Here is an 8702-nt window from a genome sequence, read left to right as displayed (position 1 = left end):
AAATATTTTGACACTGTTCTTAGAAACATTTATCATTCCTCTTAAGCACATGTAATACGTGAGGCAAATTTTTTTCCCTCATCTTGCCCAGCCTGTCTATTTATTAAATGATACAATTATGACACTATGGTCCTGGTGAAGATAAATGGTATCTAAACAAGGACACTCAACTACAGCTATTAAGTACAACTTAAAGGCCAGGTTTACAAAGCAAAGGTTGGCAAATATTAGTCACTAGGTATCATGGCATGATTAAACAACTTGTGTATCAAGTAAAAAAAAAATATTTATATATAAATAAAGGAAAAAGAAGATTCAGATTACCGTAAATTGGTCGATCAGGCCTCTATCCAACATCCATCAAAGAAAGGATTATTATTTAGTAACCTAAATTTCCTAGATCACCACTTTGTATATGCTGGCTTGTATCCTCTCCTAATCCATGTATGCTCACTTCCCAGGTATATGACTTGTGAAGACACACATGCAATCAGGGTCACTGGATTAGAGTACACACATGCAGTGATGTATTTAGTCTGGGTGCTGCCCTGTGTCAATGCTGGGCACCCCCTCATGGCCTACCTCTCTGATGAGCATTGGGATATGATGTCATACCATGACACTCTGCCCCAAGTAAAGATACTATCGAGGCTGTGCGGGTGATCTAGACCCTATTGAACCGTGCCCCACCAGGCATTCTGATTGCCCAACATCTTCTCACAGTTTTGCATTACCTGCTGCCCTAGGCTTATCTGGCCTAGGGCTAGTATAGTCCTCTGCACACAGGCAGAGGCACTGGGACCATGCTAATACAGATCTAGCATTTTACCTCCATCCGTGTGTGTCATCACTGCAGCAGCTATTAATACAGGAGAAGAAAAAGCAGAGCTTTAAGAGCTTTGTCTTGGAGAGCTCTAAGAGCTTTGTCTTAAGTGTTTCTTTTGAAAACCATTTGCAGATACATAGAAAAAGTAGGAGACTCCAATGCCATGCAAAATTTTCTTTAAAACACCAAATACCACTGTTTAAGTATCATTATACACCAATATTTCTTCCATAAATGATCCCTAACATGTTCATAGAGGCAATGCCGAGACTTGGTTTGGGACAACACCTTTAACCGTCACCCTGTTATATACTGCCAAATTAGTGTCAACATCAGAAGGGAGTAGGGGTTTGGCCTCCATGCATGGTATTTTTAACGGTTTAATTAAGGGTAAGGGTTGCATTGCCAAAAATGCTGCCATCAGTAAGACATAATGCATTACGTGTGACACATTTGGCAGGTGTAATGGACTAGCGCAGGGAGAATGACTGCAAGACCCACAATAGGCGATTGGATTGTGGGGGGACTGAGGAGTGTGTGCATGTTATCAATTATTCTTTAGTTTCATATCAGGGTGGGGAACAAACAACATTCCTGTATCTGATTTCCCAGCTACAAAATACTCAAGTAACAGAAATGCTACAAAACCCCCGTAAAACCGTATCACTGCACAACGCATGACATTGGTAATGGCAGCTATATCTGTAATTCCATACACTGCTACTGCGGGGGTAGAGTTCAAAAACATGCACATGTTAATTTAGCTTTCATTACCATTCTATGCACATGTGTAAAAAAGCCAATGTTCATTCAGCTCATGAAATTCTATTATTCAGCATTTATTACTCCGTATAAGAAATACGACCAGGGACCCCGTGCTGCCAAACCAAATGCTGGATTTAGTCTTTTCTGACAAGCGAAAACAAACTTGACACACCAGTTGCACATCTCATGTTGCACTGGAAATGGCACAAATATTAACTCAGCATTCATACCCATATAAAAAAGATCAAATCTGCGCTTAACTACAGAATAACAGAACACAGAGTGAAAATCAACCAACAATTCGTGCTGAACAAGTACACCGTCTGACTGATGAACCTTTTTATGGTTTTGCTATAATTAACTCCATTTTACTACCGTAATCCACACACCTTTGATCAATAATTTGAAGTAGTCTGGATATTAGCCGAGATGTGGGAGTCTAGGAACCTTCCAAGAACCACAGAAGTTACCATCAACTCTTACATCAGCCTCTCACAGCAGGAAAGAACAGAGTCATTGATTTACTGCAGATAAATGGTCCTCAGTGCCACTTAAACACCGAAACAAACATTTTTCCAGCCCTTCACTTCTCTGCATCGCACTTTTTTAAAATAACTACGGACAGGTGAACAACCCTGCAGTCATACACATGAGCAATGAATACTGGGACACTTTTTTTGGATAACTGTGTTCCACTGCCTCCCTCTACACATCTAGAAGAAAAATAGAGATTAGCCATATTAACCCAACAGAAAAAAGCCTATTCAATTTTTAGGGGGATAACACAGAAAAGCATGTCAAGTTTGAGGATTGAGGTCTCTTCCTCTGAGGCACACAGTGGAATTTATTCACTAAAGGAGGAAAGCTTGCAGGAGAGTCGTGGTTTAAATTCTTCACATCAATACAAATTACGAAAGGCCATCACTAGCACGTTTCTCCCACATAAAAAGCTGAGCTGACCCTGTATAATGCATGTTTCATTTGGGTAAGGAGACTGAAGAAATATTATATATATTATACAGGATCAGCCAAGCTCTACCTGCAGCAGAAGTTCACTTGGGTTGGCTCTGAAGCACAAGTCTCTTTCCACTACTACTCTTGATGTTGTCAATAAAAACTTAAGAAAATTCTGTTAGATATATCCAGACACCAGGATCAAAACACAACTGCAGATAGCAACAGAGTATAGGGCTGTCTTTACCATGGGACAAAAGTGGCAGGTGCTCCAAAACATCCTCAAGGGCCCATACGGCTACCCCTTTCTCCACAGAGGAACTGCTGGCAAAGTTGATGGAGTCTTCTACCTTTACAGGGCAAATGCATCTCTTATTTGTGATAATATCTATCCTACTTGGTACGGTCACAACAAATTCTTTGTTTAATTTGCAAATAGCCAAAATATACCTAAATACAATTAAAGCTGGCTTATCTAGGCCCTCATGAGAATTAAAGATAGCCTTATTTTTGTCATCTGATGGCGATTTCACTTATACTTTAATTTGATAGTACTGAAGAATCCTCTCACAAAATGCCATATACTTGTAAAGCAGGAATCACTCAAAGTTTGTGCTTAGAGGAGTCATAAATTCCAATAACGCTTCAATTAATAGCAGCGTTTATGAATATGTTTTGACTGTGGGTACATGGTGTGATGCATTCTGCAAATATAATTTTCTCTAACACCACCATCTATGACTAATACTACAGGCTCCAGGGTTGCCACAAGTGGCTCCCGTGGCAGTAAGCCACAAAAGGTGTTGACTCACATCCGACTGTTCACCTTCTGACCACTGACTTCCTGCAGGTGACTGTGTAACTCCAATTATATACATACAAGACAGTGGGTGCTAGAAAATGTAAACTGTGTTGGCGTTGGGGTAAAGATTTTCTCATGTGCCATTACGTTAATAATATGGAAACACATACATGCTACTTTTAGTATGAAAATGGCATTTTGGAAAATATTGCAGTTCTGTACAAGAGGAAAAAGAAATCCTCCAAAATGAGTATGAAAATCTCCAGATTCTTGAGTGGCTGTGATGAGTCAGAGAACTGATCCAGCTTGGCTCGTAACCCAAATGACAAAATATTAATGAGCGGCTTAGCAAGACTTAGGCCAGCTGTTTACAGGAACAAAGTCACTCTCATTTTTCAAATCCAAACACTTGGGAGAACCAGCTTGTGATCCAGACCTCCCTGGATACATTATAATACAAGTGTGTCCAGCTATAAAGACTAAAAGATTTTTACACTGTAGAATTACAAACTTTTGACATCATTCTTGATCTATGGTTTACTATATAACCCCACCCTGTATCACCATCATCACACAACATTCTGTGAAGGGGCCTCTTGCTTCTTAACTTGATAGATGCTGCAAAATGATGTTGGCACAGATGTTAACTACAGATATAATTTCACTTGACTTGGCTATGCCTCATGACATGAGATTTAATAAATAAACAGACATATTTGTTATTCTCCATCTAAAGTCCTTTATTTTTCAAAGAGATTAGTGTCGCTTGGAACACTGCTCCTTTTTATTTGGGATCTGAGGGATTTCTATGGGGGGAAAAATGTATCCCTTTGACCTCAGTTTTTATGGAAGGGAGACAAATAAATTCAGATTATATATATATATATATATATATATATATATATATATATATATATATATATATATATATCAGAACCTAGTTTTTTTTCTTAATGCAGAATTTGATTAGGATATTAGGTCATGTATTCAAAAGAGTGATTTTTCTCAGAACGCATTAAAATTTTATCATATCGTTTAGGGACTTTAGGCAGATCTACGTGAGAATGTTATTGCAAGTGATGAACGGAACACTGACCTTCGCCATCAGGGACCACACGATTTGCTAATCCAAATTCATAAGCTTCCTGCGAATTGACAGGCCGTCCTGTGAGAATAAGATCCAGTGCTCTGGAAAGTCCAATTAGCTTTGGTAGCCTTACTGTGCCTCCATCAATTAGAGGAACCCCTTCAAAACAAATAACAATCCTAAACAAACATGAATTTACACTTTTTTCAATCCTTCTTTTTATACATCTTACTTTTTTTAAGACCAGCTTTTTAGGCATATGGCACCCAGGTAGATTCTAGCTTTTTATTTGCATCCATAGAGGGGTCGAGGATACTTGTTAAACACACTTGTGCTCTTTCCTGTCCCAGCTCCTTGGCTTACAGCATTGTTAGTTTGATGCCTCATAGGACACCATCATCATCACTTTAAAAATGATCTAACAGGGATATTCAGCAACAAACCATGGCTGCCAGTGAAGTTATGTGCAGAATAGATTAGGTATAGATGTCTAGCTCCCCTGATGGGTCCCTCAAAATATTTTTGTCTGCTTAGAAATCCATTAATGTTACCATGTCCATTTTGCTAGTCTAAAGTCCCCAATAATAACCCAGAAACTGACAACACAGTGTAAAGGACTTAATGCTGCAAGTCAGATTTCCTTCCCTAAAATCAAAATGAAGTATATTTTCCTAATGAAATTCTTCCTCTCCATCCACCATCCCACCATGGTATATAAAGATCTGTGAATACAACCCATAAACACATACAAAGCTGTTTACCAAATGATTAACACCCTTCAACACCCCTCAACACATGTTGCGGGAGGGGGCGGCATTTGGACACATATGTTGCGGGAGCGGAAGGGATTGGGCACACAAGTTGCAGGTGGGATTGGACACACATGTTGCGGGAACGGGAGGGATTGGACACACATGTTGCGGGAGCGGCAGGATTGGGCACACATGTTGGGGAAGTGGATGAGATTGGACACACATGTTGTAGGAGCGGGTAGGATTGGGCACACATGTTGCGGAAGTGGATGAGATTGGACACATGTTGTAGGAGCGGGAGGGATTGGGCACACATGTTGCGGGAGCGGGCGGGATGGGGCACACATGTTGTGGGAGCGGGTTGGATTGGGCACACATGTTGCGGGAGCGGGCGGGATTGGGCACACATGTTGCAGGAACGGCGGGATTGGGCACACATGTTGCGGGAGCAGGCGGGATTGGGCACACATGTTGTGGGAACGGGAGGGATTGGGCACACATGTTGCAGGAGCGGCAGGATTGGGCACACATGTTGTGGGAGCAGGTGGGATTGGGTACACATGTTGCGGGAGCGGGCGGGATTGGGCACGCATGTTGCAGGAACGGCGGGATTGGGCACACATGTTGCGGAAGCAGGCGGGATTGGGCACACATGTTGCGGAAGCAGGCGGGATTGGGCACACATGTTGTGGGAACGGGAGGGATTGGGCACACATGTTGCGGGAGCGGGAGGGATTGGGCACACATGTTGTGGGAACGGGAGGGATTGGGCACACATGTTGCGGGAGGGATTGGGCACACATGTTGCGGGAGGGATTGGGCACACATGTTGGGGGAGCGAGTGGAATTGGGCACACATGTTGTGGGAGCAGGAGGGATTGGGCACACATGTTGTGGGAGTGGGAGGGATTGGGCACACATGTTGCGGGAGCGGGAGGGATTGGGCACACTATTGCGGGAGGGATTGGGCACACATGTTGCGGGAGCGAGAGGAATTGGGCACACATGTTGCGGGAGCGGGAGGGATTGGGCACACATGTTGTGGGAGTGGGAGGGATTGGGCACACATGTTGCGGGAGCGGGAGGGATTGGGCACACTATTGCGGGAAGTCTCGATCTGTTACTGGGTTTATAATGTAGTTAGGTCGATGAGGTGACATGTATTGACTCAATGGCAAAGCTATGGGGGTGGTTTGTTCTGGGGAAGTGTGGGTCATTGCCTGGACAATGTGAAGTTAAGCTAGTTACTCTTTATTCTGGTTTTTTCTTTTGTACATTTTTCTGTAAATCAAATGCAGCTTGCATAAGACAAGAGTCTGGATTTGCCCCATTTTACCCACATGTTTCTCCCAAGAGGGCAATTAAAAACATATTGTGCTAGTAGGTCTGAAAAAAGATGAAGACAGATGTGTCTACTACAGTTGTCAAAATAGTCAGTATGTTTTTTTAAATGGCATTTTCCTTGTGTGGCTTGAACCAGGCCACGTGATTGTAACCACACAGCAGCACAACTCATAAAAGCAGCTTCTTCCTGTTTACATGTGGTGATGTTTGTGATCTTTTTTTAGCTTCATGGAGCTGTCAACAAATTGTGTCAACCATGCAATAAATCACCCATGATGCATGATGACCACATAAATCATGGTCTCCAGACCAGCAATACGTTACTTTCTTGTATTTCATTTTAACGCACATAGGACAGCACTTAAAGAGTTAAACATGGATAAGTTTACTTTAACCCTGTGTCTTCTAAGTAGGTAAAGTGGCACACTCCTTATGCCCTCACGTAGCTCGACATAGGGGATCTTTGTCAATAAACTAGTATCAACATTTTTGAAACATTACAATACAGGGCTATCCTCAGAATACAGGTAATTTCCAATAATGGTTGGAGATGATATATACAAATTTAGAAATATGTAGTTTATATGATTTCTTTCATCATAGAAAGTATTACATGAACTCTATTGAAGTAATATAAATCTCTTTATTCCATATCAAATTTTAAAACACAAGAGCCAGACAAGCTTGAGATCTGTTTTGCTGAACTGAACTCAGTGCAACATATAAGCATGTTTTCATAGATTACCACTTATTGGCCGAAAAGAATAAAACACAAACAAAACTACACCAGACGCAATACATCATAGAGAAGCATAGAGTAGACACAAAACAGACATGCAACTTGTAAAGACAAACTCCATCTGAGAGAGTGTTAAAACATGATATGGATCATTAAGTTCATGAATTGAGGACTCATCAATGTGCAAAAGTCTACAAGAAAGTCAAACATGAAAGACCCAGTAAGTAGGGAGATAGAATGGCAATAAATTGATGCCAACTATTTTTTTTTTTTTAAAGAACAAATGCACACACATTATACACATACATAATTAGTAACGACATTTTCCCTGTACTTCCCTGAACAGATATATAGAGAAACACAACACTTTCTGAAAAAGCTGCAACTCTAGTGCTGCAGCGCACTGCCTTGCCTCGCTCCATGATTTGTGCCACTTTCAGCTAGAAGCAGCCAATCACTAGCAGAAAAGCACTTCTAATGATTTCTATGGGAGCATTTTCTACACATATGTGTGCATGTCTGTGTAGGGGGGGGGGTTGTTAGACCCCTGGAAATCTGACTTAAGCCAGCACTGCAATAGGCTAGCAGTGAGTTTAGTGCATAGGCATTGTTGAGTAAGAGATCCATTTAATGCATCTCCTGCAAGGCAAGTAGCTTGGGGTGGAGAAACAGGGCAAATGTATAAGTGAGATTTAGTTGAATCACTCTATGCATTTGCATGAATAAAGATAAGACATAAAGTGCCACTCAGCTATCATATGTACCGTATTTGCTCAATTATAAGACGACCCCCCCAAATCTAAATATTAATTTAGGAAAAAAAGAAAAAGCCTGAATATAAGATGACCCTATAGGAAAAAAAGTTTTACCAGTAAATGTTAATTCATCTGAACTATTTTTTTTTAATAAAAGCTATGATTGAGAAAAATATTTTGGTTTTATTTCCTTCTATTTTCCAACCTGCCCCCCAGTTATGCACATCTTCCCCAGAAATGCCTTATACCCCCTATATGCCACTGTGCCCCATGATATGCCTTTTAACCCTCTAAATGCCACTGTGCCCCATGATATGCCTTTTAACCCTATATGCCACTGTGCCCCATGATATGCCTTTTGACCACCTATGTGCCACTCTGCCTCCAGAAATGCCTTATACCTCTATATGCAACTCTGGCATTTAGAGGGTTAAAAGGCATATTATGGGTAAGAGTGGCATATAGGGAGGTTTAAGGCATTCAGGAGGCAGAGTGGCGTATAGAGGGTTAAAAAGGCATTTCTGGAGGCAGAGTGGCATTAAGGGGGTTAAAAGGCATTTCACAAAGCACTCTGCCTCCAGAAATGCCTTATGCCCCCCATTTAACACTCACCCCCCCCCCCAAACTTACCGGTGCTTCTGACTTCCCTGTCATGTAGCCGGAGCAGCGTCTAGATCC

Source organism: Sceloporus occidentalis, unplaced genomic scaffold (genome assembly GCF_023333645.1).
Source record: "Sceloporus occidentalis isolate IW3139 unplaced genomic scaffold, rSceOcc1.0.p SCAF_18, whole genome shotgun sequence".
NCBI classification, from domain to species: Eukaryota; Metazoa; Chordata; class Lepidosauria; order Squamata; family Phrynosomatidae; genus Sceloporus; species Sceloporus occidentalis.
Note: the sequence above shows the minus strand (reverse complement) of the source record.